General features: G+C 39.3%; 1 protein-coding gene across 4 annotated transcripts in view; it reads right to left on the reverse strand.

Moving 5' to 3' along the window:
* The window catches only part of PTPRM (protein tyrosine phosphatase receptor type M), a 747,478-nt gene that overhangs the window by 246,774 nt on the left and 484,933 nt on the right, over positions 1–15,771 (reverse strand). The window lies entirely within an intron of this gene.

The following is a 15,771-nucleotide window of genomic DNA, read 5'->3' on the forward strand; positions in this document are numbered from 1 at the left end:
TGTGCGCTGGGACCCAGAGTTTCCCTGAGAACTGCCCTGTTAAATCCAGGCCCAGATTCCTGTCTGACATGTTTGAAAATGGCCCTAGGAAGTGTGGCTTTGAAGATGATCCGGAGTCTAAACCCGAGGGCCTTCACTGTTCCCTCTGAGCCGGTCAAGGGTAACTGCGACTCTTGCACTTTCCCATCATTTGTGCCTATAAGGCAGGCGGGAGAGGACAGGCCGAAGCTTGAATCTGCGCTTTATCCTGAGTGGCCCACCACTGGCTTCAACTTTCTTTTAAGTCCGCAGCTCTATTTTTTTGAATGCAGCATGTAAATGTTGCCTTTTGCTCTGTGATATACTGATTTTTAATGCAAATAATGTTTTAAATGATTTACCACCAAGGAAAGTGATACTCCCTTCTGGAAGCCCTGGATTCCAGTCTGACAAGCATATGAGATGGGAAGGCAGCTAGACAAGGGCTACACCACAAAGGAGAGCGACCCCTCTTTCTTCCTTCCCCCTGGGGCAACCGTTACAGAGAGAGAGACAGGTTATTTGATTAAGAATATATGGTCCCTAAGCTAGAAAAACCATGGCCTGAGAACGAATCAGACATTCAAAGCCAAATCCAAGATTCTCTCACATGAAAACAGTGACAATTCTAAAAGCAGTACATATGTGCCTGCGTGTGCCTGTGGGGGGGGATTTGAACGTGCTAGAACTTCAGAAGTCAATCTTTTTAAAGACTTTGGGCCTCCCCGTCAGCCCTCTGGAGACACTGATGAACAAGTTTTGACACTGATATTGTCAAAAGGGCAAATAAGATGAGGCACCTGGGTTGAAAGGACTGTGCTTTTTCAACTTTCTGTTCTGGTCCTGGACCTTTCCCTTGATTCTCGTATAAGGTCAGTAGAGTATTTAAAATAAGAATTCTTTCTCCAGAAAAGAGTTTTGTCTATGCTAGATCTATCCTGGAAGTTTTCTTGATTTGCTTCCTCAACATGTTGCCCTGTTAAGATGCTGAAGGAAGTTCTGACTTCTTTTCCATTCTGACTCAGTACACTGGCTCACACCCATAAATACTTTAAAAACCTCTCACAGGGACTTCCCTGGTGGCGCAGTCGTTAAGAATCCGCCTGCCAATGCAGGGGACACAGGTTCAAGCCCTGGTCCGGGAAGATCCCACATGCTGTAGAGCAACTAAGCCCATGTGCCACAATTACTGAGCCTATGCTCAAGAGCCCACGAGCCACAACTACTGAAGCCCGCGCACCTAGAGCCCGTGCTCCGCAACAAGAGAAGTCACTGCAATGAGAAGCCCATGCAACGCAACAAAGAGTAGCCCCCACTAGCCACAACTAGAGAAAGCCCGTGCACAGCAATGAAGACCCAACGCAGCCAAAAATAAATAAATTAATAAATTTATAAAACAAAACAAAACAACAACCTCTCACAAATACTAAGCATTTTACAGTATTCTAAAAATAATTATTTATAGGAGAAACTAGTCCAAAGTCAACCAAAAAAGCACAGCAGTAAGACATGGCCCTTTGCCTACAAATTCTCAATGGAATTCACTGGTTTCTTAGACATTAAGCTGTTGGAATTCATCTTGATGCCTTATGTTCTAAATGGTAGTCACGTTTTTCTAAAGCAAGTAAAGTGCTGAAAACCAAAGTATCACAATTGGTATCTATCGACAATAGTCAGTGAATGCCTACAATGTTGTCTAGTTCCATGCTAGCCACTGAGGTAAAAAGAAACACCTCATAAAACAGGTATTGTCACTCAGCTTTAATAAATATTTAAAAAAATATCCAGGCCTTTTCCATGTTAACTGATATCAAGTATGAATTAATATAATTTCACTATAAAATTGATACTATATATTCCTTACAGAAAAGGCAAGAATAATTTAACTCAGTGACATAAAATCTTTTGTGCAAAATCTCTATTTTTTAAAACTGCAGGCATTGTCTTTTTCCCAGTATTTTGCATCTCTTACCCAAATTTTGGTTTCTTTTAAGCTCAAAACTTTACCTTCAGCATTCCTTTTGGATATGCACAATGCACTAGATTAATAACAAAATTATAAGGTAGATTTCCTAAAATATAAAATTTCAATTTATGCTTTTCAAGCCAGGAAGCTCTATGCCTTAAGCAAATAAAAAGACAGTTAAACACATTGTTTTATTTTCCTTTATCACACTGCTGACAGAAAGAGAAAACACAAAAGGATACTGAAAAATTAAATGGCTCCCTTACACTGAAAATCTTTTACATAGAAATTCTAAAGTTTATGTAGTAAAAATGGAAAACAACACTATTTCAGGGTAATATATATCTTTTAAAATATATTATTTCTGAAACTAAATGCTTGACATTTGACTCAGTGTTTCCTTCCAAAAATGACAAGGAAAAAGGAACAGAATCTTCCCTGGCAGTCCTGTATCCTCTCACCATTGTCTTGTTAACTATGCCATTTTATAGATGAAACTGCCATAGCAAAATGACAAATATAACACATAAAAGAACAAAAAAGGGCAATAAATTACCCGTGACACTATAGCCCATTAAAATGCATTCAGCTGGTGTTGCAGGAAGAATAAAAATTTCCCCTCACTTTATATTCTTCTAGATGAAAAGGAAATTTTAGAATCCTCAAGCAACCCTTATAAGAGATGCTGAAATTCCAACCAAATTCTCCTCACATTAACTGCCCATGTTGGCCTCTGAAATGCACAGCACTGATACCCTGTTCCCTCTTTACTAAGAAATGCCCAAGACGGGGCATGTGAATTGCTCATCCTCTGTACTGACAGGAGACTGCATTTGAAAAAAGCCAGGACACCTAACTAGTTGGAAAACGGTAGGTCTTACTCAGCCACTATTTCCAATATATTGATTATCGGCTTCAATAAAGAGTTTGGCATTTTAATTGATAAGGAAGCCTAAAGGAGGCATTTTCTTTGCTTAATTTTCACCCAAAATTCTCTCAAAAGGTCCAATCGAAGCTCTATGACTCCATGACTGGGGAATAATAGGATAGTACGTTTAGAGCCCAACTGATTATAAGTTAACTTATTTCATTATGCACGTATCGTATTACAAAGAGTTCAAGAAACTGGTAAATTTGTTGAAGTGGGTTATTTATTGAACTGTTTTATGTCAGTCCTAACAAAGATGGTAGACAGAAGTTACACTTCCTTGAATCCTCATCTCTTAACGCAGAGCTCATTACCCATCAAGCTCTCCAAGGAGATAAGAAGGTCTTCAATGTGAAGGATGAACGAGAGAAGCTTGCCTCCTAAAGTACGGACAGTGGATGCTCGTGGAGCAGTGCAGAGCACAGCCACGACAGCTAAGGGCTTCAGGGACTGAAATGCTGTGACTTATTTCTATCAGAACTGAACGGTACGCCCTTCCTGGAAGTGCCGGACGGGAGGCTGGCCATCGGAGGCCCATGGGCCACTTGGTCACGTGACACTCTGTACCTCCCGGAGACCCAGTCCTGACGGAGCGACAGTCAGGAGTTCCTCTCGGGGGGATGTTATTTTTAAAAAGTGGTGTGGAAATTAGTCCACACCTTTAAGACCATTTTATCTTTTACAAGTGAATTCATTCCACCGGAAAATGAGAGCTGGTCTCTGAATACCTTTCACTTGCCCAGCTCTGAGTGGCAGGTTGTGGAAAGTATAAAGAGACATACAATACGGCCCCTGGAGTAGTAGATAAAACTATTTCCACACAGCAACGAAGAGGCTGAATGCCACAACTAAAAGATCCCGCATGCTGCAACTAAGAGCCAGCGCAGCCAGAATAAATATAAATAAATTAATTAATTTTTAAAAACCCCATCTATTTCCACACATATTTCATAGTAGACACAAGCAACTATCTCCAGTACAACACTTTATGAGCCTAATGACTGAATTCTTTTTTTTTAACATCTTTATTAGAGTATAATTGCTTTAAAATGGTGTGTTAGTTTCTGCTTTATAACAAAGTGAATCAGCTATACATATACATATATCCCCATATCCCCTCCCTCTTGCGTCTCCCTCCCACCCTCCCTATCCCACCCCTCTAGGTGGTCACAAAGCACTGAGCTGATCTCCCTGTGCTATGTGGCTGCTTCCCACTAGCTAGCTATTTTACATTTGGTAGTGTATGTATGTCCATGCCACTCTCTCACTTCGTCCCAGCTTACCCTTCCCCCTTCCGGTGTCCTCAAGTCCATTCTCTATGTCTGCATCTTTATTCCTGTCCTGCCCCTAGGTTCTTCAGAACCATTTTTTTTTTCTTTTTAGATTCCATATATCTCTGTTAGCATATGGTATTTGTTTTTCTTTCCGACTTACTTCATTCTGTATGACAGACTCTAGGTCCACCCATCTCACTACAAATAACTCAATTTCGTTTCTTTTTATGGCTGAGTAATATTCCATTGTATATATGTGCCACATCTTCTTTATCCATTCATCTGTCGATGGATGACTGAATTCCTGAAAGGGCAAAATATAACTGTCTGCAGCTAAAAGTGGTGAGACTATCTCAGTGCGCATATATTCAAGCAGTATTGCTGAGTTTTATTATCCTTTATGTTCTTTGCCAGTTTTGATTCACATGCACACCCCGGTAAATAGCGCGCAAAATAAATGCAGTGGTGATCTCAGGCAAGAGGCTGAGTGAAACCATCCCATCTCCAAGGTACTCAACGTGTTGCTAAGATGTGTTGGAACCTGTCCCTTTAGTTTCCTATCATGTGCTCTTTCATGCTGATTGTAGATGATCAATAACCCAGGGCAGGGACTCAGACTGTATCAACTCCCTGGCTGCTCACACGGGAAGGAGGGAGAAGTGACAGGATTCTCTCCGGGACCAAACCCCAGTCAGGCTCCTCTGAGCCCTCCTCTCCACCAGGCCCCCACCTGGGCCCACAGAGACTTGAACAAAGATGGACATAATTTCTAATAGCTCAAGGCTGCATCCCTAGGGGACCCCAGGCCCCCTGAGAAACTCAAGGCTGCCCGGAGAACGGATGCTGGTCCCAGCGACACCTGAGGACAGGGTCCCGGCTCCCAGCCTCTGTGGATGGGAGGACCTGACTTATTCCATAAGCGCCAGTCGGCAAACCAGATGGTGTCACATGGACCAATGTTTCACTTCCCTGACCCTACTGAGCCCCCATCACCTCCTCCCCACCCCTTCATCCTCCATGTAAAGGCCCAGTCACCTCTCAGCAAATCAGACTGGAGCACAGCTCGACCCTTACAAGTCAGCAGTTACTGAATAAAATCTGTTTTCGCCACTTTAGCTGATGTCGGGCTGTGTTTATCTTTATCGACACACACATCTCCTACACGTATCTTTTTCAAAACTTCAAACTTTATGTGGGAATAAGTGTTGGCTAGTTCTCTATTTTTTTTAGTACTAATTATATCTAGCAAGTAATTCTACATGCTCTGATGTATCTGATTTGTACTTGAATCCCAGAAGTCACCTTGTTTATAAATACTCTACAATACAGATCTTATCATTTTAGATGTATGTCTTAACCAAAACAGATGATAAAAAGTACTTGTTGAAGGAAACCATTCTCCACAGCATCTCAGAGCTGGCTGGGGTTTTAAATCATAAACAGAAATATCAATATAACATAAACAGCCTAGAGGTATTTATAAAGTGAAGTAAAAAAATCTTGAGAAATTTCTAGCATGTGCAGCTTTTAATTTTCTTCCCAAAGCAGTTCTATATTATAGACAATTAATAACGAAACTGAGGGAATGAAGTAGAAAGAAGCATTTCCAGTTTCTAGAATTTTCTGTGTGCTCTCTTTACAGTAGGAGTTTTGAGGTAAGATTGGACCATTAATTCAATTATATATTCTGTTCCCTTTCATAATCCCCTAACTATAGTGGTTTAGTAAATTGTTTTTTAAAACTGTGGGTTACAACCCATTAGTGGGAAATGAAATCGATTTGGTAGGTAGCACCTAAATTTAAAAAAATGAAATAGAATAAGATAGAACAGAATAGAACAGGTCGGAATGCAGCTTATTCAGGGAGTAGCATTGGTAGGACAGTTTCTAAATCTTTTGCTTCAGTTAAACACCTGTGTATGTGTATGTGTGTATGTTGGGTGGTGATGTATTCCTACTGTTGATTGAGGACAAAAAAGTTTAAGAAACAGCCCCAGTGTGATGACAGGCCTGCTTATCAAACATACCAGCATCCTGCATCTGAGGTCCATTCATTCAGTGAATTAAATTAGCCAACATTTATGGGCACTTTTGCTGTGTCTGACACGGTCCAGGTGCTGGGAGTCAGGTCACCGGGTGCTTGCGTTCTCTGTTACAGAAGGGAGGGGGGTCCCATCTACACCGAGGTGAACCGAACCAGCATGGATTACATTCTGGGACAACAGGATCTAGGCTGTGGAGAACTCACTGTCTTATCAAAGTTTCCTCTAAGTACAGCTTCCAATAGCATTTGCAGGGGCAAGATATCAGCACAATTAAAACAAAACGGACCAGAAAATTGCTAGGCATTCAGAATGCATCCCTCGTGATTTCCTGTTGGCTTCCAGAAGGGCCTGTGTTGGGCTTCCGGAAGGGCCTGTGTTGATCTAGTAAACAATGGGTCACAGATGTGAAATCTTCAGAACTGTCCCACTGACCATTTTCTAAGCAACTCGACAGGAAGAGAAAGATTTTGAAATACACGTCCTTTCCCCCCATTGTTACAAAGCTGTTGTCTCTTCTCAACTACGAAATGACAAGCATGATGGTCATTTTTCATTCATAAGAGCATGTGTGCGTTTAGGTTTTGGTGTCACTCATGCAAATATGTCTGATGCCAAGAGTCTGGGCAACCACACAAAGTAAACGTATTTATGAGAGCTAGTAGCCCTTGACCTGGCACACAGAAGGTGCTCAATCAGTGCTCAATCAGAAGGTGCTAAATGTCAATCAGCGATTGAATGAATGAAGTCTCATGCTTGCAGTACAACTCAGGAATAAATCTATTTTAAAAAGACAGTGTTACTGCTATCCAAGTGGATGGCTGATGCAAATAGAAAATACAAAAGAAATATTACATGAGCTTGAATTTATCTGGGTAAGAGTAACCATCACTAACAGCAGCAGGAAATACTGAAAAAAAGGACAAGAGTAGTTTTGTACTGGCTTTTGAGGCTTATTCTAACACTCCATCATTTTCATCCCTAATAAACCAAAGTAAATGATGGTGATCACCTGCAGCCCTTAGAAGACAGCCGCCACATACTTCAGCTATGTATGCGTCCTCCGCAGATTAGTTACAAAATAACAAGGTACAATGGATCTGAAAGCTTTGGGAAGGAGGCTGATTTATGAGGTGTCTTCTTAATCATGGGAGTTTTAGAGGGAACACTATATTCAGAAGTTTCTCTTACTTTATTCCTAGTAAACCACGTGCTGAATTTGAAGGCAGTGGGTTATGGGGAAAGTCTCAAAAGGGGCTATTTAACTATACTCCCTACAAGTACTCACTTTATGAGAGTGAGGCCAACCTATTTTTAATGTTTGCTGACAAGACTGGTACCAGCTCAGATGTAATGGGGCAGGGGTCAGACTTGCTGAAGATCCCAGGTTACCTTCAAGGTGGACACAGAACCCTACGCAGAGTGCATGGGCCAGGCCTGAGACGTAAAGGTTTTAGAGGAGAGGACTTGTGTAAGAAAGACACGATCCCTTAAGTACTTCAACTGTTGGGAGGAACACATCAGAAGTTCAGGATAAGAGAGTGTCTGCAACAACCGAACTTCAACCAGTAAAAGAAATATGCTTAAAAGAAACTTGAAAGCAAAGGCAGAACTGTTAGTAATAAGTTTATAGCTTTTAGGCCCTGAAACAGAGGGCTGAAAATATGTATGGAATTCCAGCTGAGAAAGAAGTAAAATTATCCTACAGTTCTTTACCTTAGAAAAAGCAGTCTATAATTTTCCTGAGTCTCAGCTGCTTTATATTCCAAAATAATAAGCTCACGGAACAACATAAACATTCATGAATTCTTACTATGAGTTAAGCTTTACTTTTTTTTCTTAAACGTTAGGGTATATGCCTTAATCTCATACACACAAAACAGTTGCAGGAGTGGAAATCCTATGGAATGCAGTTGCATGTTTCTTACTTGGCTTCCTCACGCCTATAACTCATGCAACAAACTACCATATTGGTGATGCCTCTGAAAGCAGAACTTGAGTCCTGCTCCTGTGACTGTGTTAGAAACCTTGACAATGGCTTGCTTCTCTTGCAGGACCAAAGCTGGTCTTCTGGCATTCTCTAACCACTCACCTTTGATATGCAGTAATGTACTGGTTTCTTTTCCTATATAAGTTTATACGTTTGTCCGTATACCTTTAGAGGCAGTTCAAATGGACAAGCTAACTTCCCTTGGTATAAAGAGGCACATAGTTCAATTCCACGACTCGAAGCCATTCAATTTTTTAAAAACTTCCCTAAATTATTCAGTGCATTTGACTTGCAGATGTGCCTCTGCTTGCTATAAACAGTGTGCTTTGAAACAAGGATCTATAAGGAATGCGATCTGCTCTGCTCCAGTTGTAGGAACTTGAAAAGCTGTTTGAACAGCGTCACCCCAAAACATCTTTGGGGGGCTTCACTTGACAACACTGGCAGATCAGCCTGTGGATCGCTAAATGCGTGTGCAAACTAGACCCTGCAAGGTGAAAATAAACCTCTCACGCTCAGATCTCGACGCCTTTCTGGATTAATTTGGATAGCTGGGAAAACATCTTTACGTGTTTTGATTGAAATCCTCTTGGATGGCATTGCCATTGCAAATCCAGCAAATTTCATTCTGTATAACATTAGGCTAGAAAGGAACATACCGACAGACACACAGACAATGGGATCATGCAGCGGGGTTGTGCTGAATGCAGGGGTATGCATGTGCACACAGAAGAGGCCGAGCACACCACTTAATTTAACGCGGGCACAGGTCTGCACCCAGAGTCGGAGACATTGTCAACAAGCCTTAAAGCGAAGGAGGAGATGTAGAGGGGAAACGAAGCTGAGAAAAATGAGGAGGAAATGGGCAAGATGACTCATCTATACTTGAAGGTCTGACCTGTCAGCTGGTCGTCGCCTGCAGCAGGGGCGATGCGAATGTGAGGTGTCGTAAGCTGAGTCACGATTATCGCAGCTATGGCAAAGGAAGATTCCCAGGTCAGCATGCATGAGGGAAGAAAAAGCCAGACTGAAGCTAGGCTAGCAAGGAGAATCTCCATCCGCATATCACATCATCTCAACTTTCTTCCAGCAACAACAAAAAGAGAAGGAGAAAGGAAAACAACCGCAGCGAGCCGTTGAATTTTCTGAGTTCGTTTCCCTTAAACAGGCTTTCATCAGGCACTTGGATTTCTAACCATGACACAGTTGCAAGCTTGGGCTGAGATTGTGGATAGATTGACTAAAGGGGGGAAAAAAAAAGCAAAAACCAAAAACATTCGTTCTAAATAAGGATCTAGATGGAATAGTGTTTTCAACTGCTCCTGAGAAGGGGGTAGAAAGATTCATTGCTAATTCTGATGAGCCAAACTTGAAGCTTTCAACATGTAATAGGTTATTTAAAATTCTTCTGCTTAAGTCACAATATTTTCTCTTCTTGCTAAAATCACCTTTGTGAAGAATATTATCTTCCTTCACTAAAAACATTTTTATGTAGAGAAATTTCTCTGATAACTAAATTTCCTGTAGAGAATTTCCATTTAGGAATTTTATTTTGTCACATTCAGGGAATGAAAAAAAAACGCATCTCAAAACATCAGTTAAAAAAAAGAGACTAATCATTGCCTTTGCTATAGTTGTCATGGTTAACATGTGACCAGAGAAATGATTAAGATTCTTGAAGCGGACCAGGCGGGTTTCTTGGTTTGCCTGAAGAGCTCAGCAGTTGAGTTTAAATGGTTAACATTCATGACACACAGATATTGAAAAAAAAAAAGAGAGAAAATTAAAACGTCAGTTCTAACATGATACAGCTGAAAAATGATGCAAAGAAAAAATATTGGAAAATTAAGGACAGGCTTACATGAAAGATGACTAATTTACATGGAACAGCCTGGGTGCTATCAGAAATGTGGCAACAAGTAAGGAAAATAGATCATCTACCATCTGCAGACAATTAAACCCAAAACTGCTGGTACATAATAGTTTGAAATATCCCTTTGCACTGTTCAAACAGAGTTGCTCCTTGTAGCCAGACAACAGAGGCAACTGAGTTTAAAAGTGGTATCATCATCTTTCACGTGTTACTAATGAAAACTTTTTAGTTTTGCTCAGTGAGATGAATAAACTAACAGTTTGGACAGAGAATGGAGAGCTCCCAAGATATCACAAAGATAATTTTCTTGGTATGACACAGTATGCAAAATTGCATAATAAACTGTAAACAGTAAAATGTTATTTCTAAGACTCGTGATAAAGTTGGTACCAATTCCAAGTTTATGCACAGAACACTTGCTTGGTCATAGATACTGTTGTTCAACCAACATTCCTGTGCAGTTTTCCATTACTTACAGGAAAATTTGACCTACTCTACGTCTGAGAAAAATTACATTGTTTCTATAAAAATAGAACATCTATCCGATACTGAAATTGGTAAACAATATGAACAAAAAGATATTTGAAAAGGGCTATGTCAGGCAGCCCTGTATTCACAACTCAAAGGAAGACAAGTTACAAACTGAGGCTCAAAACTCAAATGGAAAAGTCCATGACAGGGATCAGGAAGGGTTTCTATCTGATCTCTATGTTCTGCCTTGTAAAGTGTTCCTTTGTGACAATTATTCTTGGTTACAAGGAAAAAACTTGATTTTGTTACAAATTACTGTAAAATAGGGGTCAGCTGGCCCACTGCCTGCTTTTGCAAATAAAGTTTTATTGGCAAAGAGTCATGTTCACCCATGATGACGGCTGCCCTTCCACAGCAAAGGCAGGGCTGAGGGGCTCTGATGGAGACAGTGTGGGTCAGGAAGCCTACGATACTTACCATCTGCCCTTTACAGAACAACTTGCTGCACTATGTCTTAAAATATCAAAAGAATGCATTATGAAAGAGAGTATCGCTAAATTCCTAGGCTTTAAAGATGGCGTCTAGTGCTGATAAGCTTAGGGTCTCCTTTAGGTACAAAGGTGCACACGGGAGAGTAAACATCACACCCGGTGTATCGGCTCCTAACCTGCCATTTCAGTTACAGGTGGTGGTATCTTCTGGAATTTGAAGATCCAGTATTTACCAAACTGGGTTTTATATGACTCTAGGGCTCCTTGAAAAATGAGATTGGGTCAAATAAATTTAGAAACTGTAGGGCTGAACAAAGTTAAACAGGTTTCCTTTCCTTAGGAACTTCTTGGGGGCCTTAATGCACTCATGACATACAGTATGGAGACTTTCAAGTCGAGAAAAGGAAATATTTTCTCTACAAAATGCAGAGCGGCAAATGCGTATCATATTTACGTTTCTATTTCTAAACCCATAGCTAAATGATAGCAGATTAGCATATATGAGCGGCCTTACTATATAATTTGTTTGCTTGTGTGTTGAATATGAGTAATTAAAAGGAATCTTAATTAGCTTTACATCTCGACATTCTTTTCAGTTCTTTTTATCAGTGTACTTTCATTCTGTAGCACTGTGGCCTAGAAAGGATGGCATTTCTTTGAACAAAACAATGAAGAGAAAAACAGTGTAGAGAAACTTCTCAAAGAGCCTAGTGATTAAAAAGAGAAACATTCCCATTTCTGAATATAGTTAGAAATTGTATCAGAACAATAGAAATCCTTCAAAGTTTCCTGAAGGTCTCCCAGCAAAACACATTGCCATAAAAATGTAAGTTAAATAAAAGACTACACTTAAAAACAGTGGAGCACTTTCACACAGAAAATTCACCTTAAAATATGACATTAGAATAATGGTTTTGTTTTCTTTTTCTTTAAGGTTTATATCTGACTACTATAATACTTTTGAAAATAATTTAACATGTAGTTTTCATGCAGTTTTTGTCTTGATTTCTAGCTATACTGCCGCTAGTCAAATCATAGCAAGGAGAGGAATAAGTTAATACATATGACACCCCTCCCCCCATACACTAAAAACAAAGAAACAAACAAAAACCTCAAAACTTTTATGAACTCGAAATCCTCAAAATTTAAAAAGTGATATATTTATGTACCTATGTTTGGAAGTTTTACAGATTACACTATGCCTAACATAATAGGCACGTAAATTTTTTTTATCCTCTTAAATTTGTTGAGGCTTGTTTTGTGCCCTTGTATGTGGTCAATCCTAGAGAATGTTCCATGTGCACTTGAAAAGAATGTGTATTCTGGTTTTTTTTGGATGTAATGTCCTGAAAATATCAATTAACTCTAACTGCTCTATTGTATCATTAAGGATCTCTGTTGCCTTACTGATTTTCTGTCCAGAAGATCTGTCCATTGATGTGAGCAGGGTGTTAAAGTCTCCTACTATCATGTATTCCCACCAATTTCTCCATCTATGTCTGTTAGTATTTGTTTTATGTATTTGGGTGCTCCTATACTGGGTACATGTATGTTGACAAGTGTAATATCCTCTTCTTGTACTGATCCTTTTATCATTATGCAGTGTCCTTCTTTATCTTTCTTTATGGCCTTTGTTTTAGAGCCTGTTTTGTCTGATATGAGTATTGTGATCCCTGGTTTATTGCCATTTCCGTTTGCATGAAATATCTTTTTCCATCCCCTCACTTTTGATCTATGTGTGTCCTCAAATATTTTTTTTTTAAATAAATGTATAACAAGAAAGCTCCCAAATGGCTATGTTGTCAAGGAGAAACATAGCTGGCATCATGTCATGGAAAAAATTATTTTATGGGAGATTAATGCAAAGTAAACAGTTTAAACTAATTATTATATCAATTAGAATGACTATACCTCATTTAATACAAGAAATCTAATTTACTAACAAGACGGATTTTTACTTTTAAGTGAAAGTAAAAGTTTCCTGTCAGTTTAGAATTGATCATCAACAAATTCTTTAGAATTGATCATTAACAAATTCTTCCAAAACTAGCAGAAAAGAGTTTCCACCCTACTAGTTACCATAGGCAGCCATAAGGTATGTGAAAGTTAAGGAAAACATATACAAGGATTGCTAAGACACAGCTGGATCAAGTGGTGTTAAACAGAATTCAACTATAAAAATGTGAATGTGATTAAAAATCAAAATAAAAATTAGGAGAATCTAAAAATAACTAAAAGCCATTCTATGTACTCCACCATAAAGATTAAAAAGAATCCTGTTGGGAGGGTAACCCCAAAACATCAAGTATATTGTCATCGTATGGTGTCTTTCTTTTTTTTTTTTTACAATTTAATTTATTTATTTAGTTAATTGTTATAAATTTATTTATTTTATTTTTGGCTGCATTGGGTCTTCATTGCTGCGTGCGGGCTTTCTCTAGTTGTGGCGAGTGGGGGCTGCTCTTCGTTGCGGTGTGCGGGCTTCTCATTGTGGTGGCTTCTCTTGTTGTGGAGCATGGGCTCTAGGCACGCGGGCTTTGGTAGTTGTGGATTGCAGGCTCAGTAGTTGTGGCTCACGGGCTCTAGAGTGCAGGCTCAGTAGCTGTGGCACACGGGCTTAGTTGCTCCGCGGCATGTGGGATCTTCCCAGACCAGGGCTCGAACCTGTGTCCCCTGCATTGGCAGGCGGATTCTTAACCACCGCGCCACCAGGGAAGTCCCGTATGGTGCCTTTTTAACTCAAGAGATAGAATAGTCTGGGGTGAGTTTGCCTATAGCTAACCATATGTACTTATGATGAATCTAGGTATATAAATTAAAGGAGGATACATAAAAATACAGGCAATCCCCCAACATATGGAGATATGTAATGACCCACCTTAGGTATTTTCTGGTGTCCAATTTTTTATGAGGCTTTATATTTGAGATGATTAGAATCAAAATGTACCCTTGGAATATGATTAAAATAATCACTACATTAAATTTATAACTAGCATGAAATGTATCTTTAAGAGACATATCCGTGTTTGAAATTACAAATTAGTTCCTTGTGGAAAAAAATCCACCTCCATACTTTCTCTATAAAGATACTTGTCAACAATTGTTTCACGAGAACACTGAAATCTTTGTAAATTCAAAATGCTGCTCAGGAAAGTGGTTTAGTGTCTGAAAATTCAATTAAGCCACTATATTGTCAGCACTAAGTGGCAAAAACAGTCAAGATGCTTAACTCTTTTAAATTTCAAACATCTTTATGATAGGGTACCAGTAACACTGTCAGACCTGCCAATTTCTCTGTTTTGATGAAGTCGTCAAGATGGAATGGCTTCCTTCATTGCAAAATCAATTTTAGTATGAATAAGCAAAAAATGATCTGATTATAAAGGTGATGAAACATTGGACGGTGCTGTAAAGGAAGGTTGCTGAACCTGTACATATAGAAATTCATGAAATAAAATGGTACCAGACAGTGTAGTTTTCACCCAGCAGGAGACTATCTCCCGAGGTTCCCTCCTGTGCTGTGATTTTATGAATAGGAATGACAAAGTGAGGCAATGAAAATTAAAATTTGTTTCCCTCTTCCCTCGCAAAAGGTTATTTGGTTGGATAGAGTTTGTTGCTGTGTAAATGTTTGCAAATGACTCAGAAAATATGAGCGGAGAAATATTTAGTCAATCAGGTCATCTGATTGCCTAATCATCCTTTGGTGAATTGAAAAACAAATTACAATATTGATTAAATCTAGCTGATGATAGAAGAAAACGATCCAAATCACCATCTAATTCAATCTATTGTGAAAAGAGCAAACGCCACATTTCCATATTTACTAGTGTGTTGTTTATATAATTATTTAACTCTGCACATGAACAGGATGGCAGATATTCTGCTGTTTCCAGAGTCAACTGGGTGGTGACTCAGTTCTAATAAAAAGGAGGACAGATACTTATATGCTGCAGAACTACGATTGGCCAGAGGTTCTGCTGGGTGAAAAGCCATGAGATACAGGGAAACACTGGTGTAGGAGGCCAAACGCTTGGGATCAAGCCTTGACACACACATTATTAGCTGAGTGACCTTGGCAAGTCAATTCATCTCCCCAAATATGCATTTTCTTCGTCTCAAAAATAAAAATAGCAATACATGTCTCCTTTCTCACAGTAATTTAGAAGAAATAAATGAGAACATACATATGAAAGTAATTTTAACTTTCAGCTGTGATGTGAAATGCAAGGCATTATGAATCAGGCACTCTGGAACTGGGTTTTCTGTTGAGACCTCAAGGGTCAGCAGAATTCAATAAAGCAGCCTGAGCATGGGCCATGATCAGAGGCCTGAGAACGTCGATACCTCATTCAAAAGCCTTGTAATACTGTGATAATTAATAGTTAACAGCGAATTACAGTTTAGAAAACACATCAATGTCTGTAATTTCATTTTTTATTAATTTATCCCTAAAAATAAAGGCTCTTAATCAGGTACAATATGATATAAAGAATTGAGTGTTTTAAAATCAATATAAGGAGATTCTTGGAGATAGAGCTATGAGCCCATGAGGACAAACAAAATACAAATAAGGTGAGTACCTCCCACAAGGCCTGGCACATAACATGAAACCAAGAAATGTGTGTCAAGTTAATGGAATAAAAAGGTCATGTTTCTTCAGGAAATAAGAATTCAATGAGAATTTTGAAAATGCCGATGGGCACCCACGATATATT

Source organism: Balaenoptera ricei, chromosome 14 (assembly GCF_028023285.1).
Source record: "Balaenoptera ricei isolate mBalRic1 chromosome 14, mBalRic1.hap2, whole genome shotgun sequence".
NCBI lineage: Eukaryota > Metazoa > Chordata > Mammalia > Artiodactyla > Balaenopteridae > Balaenoptera > Balaenoptera ricei.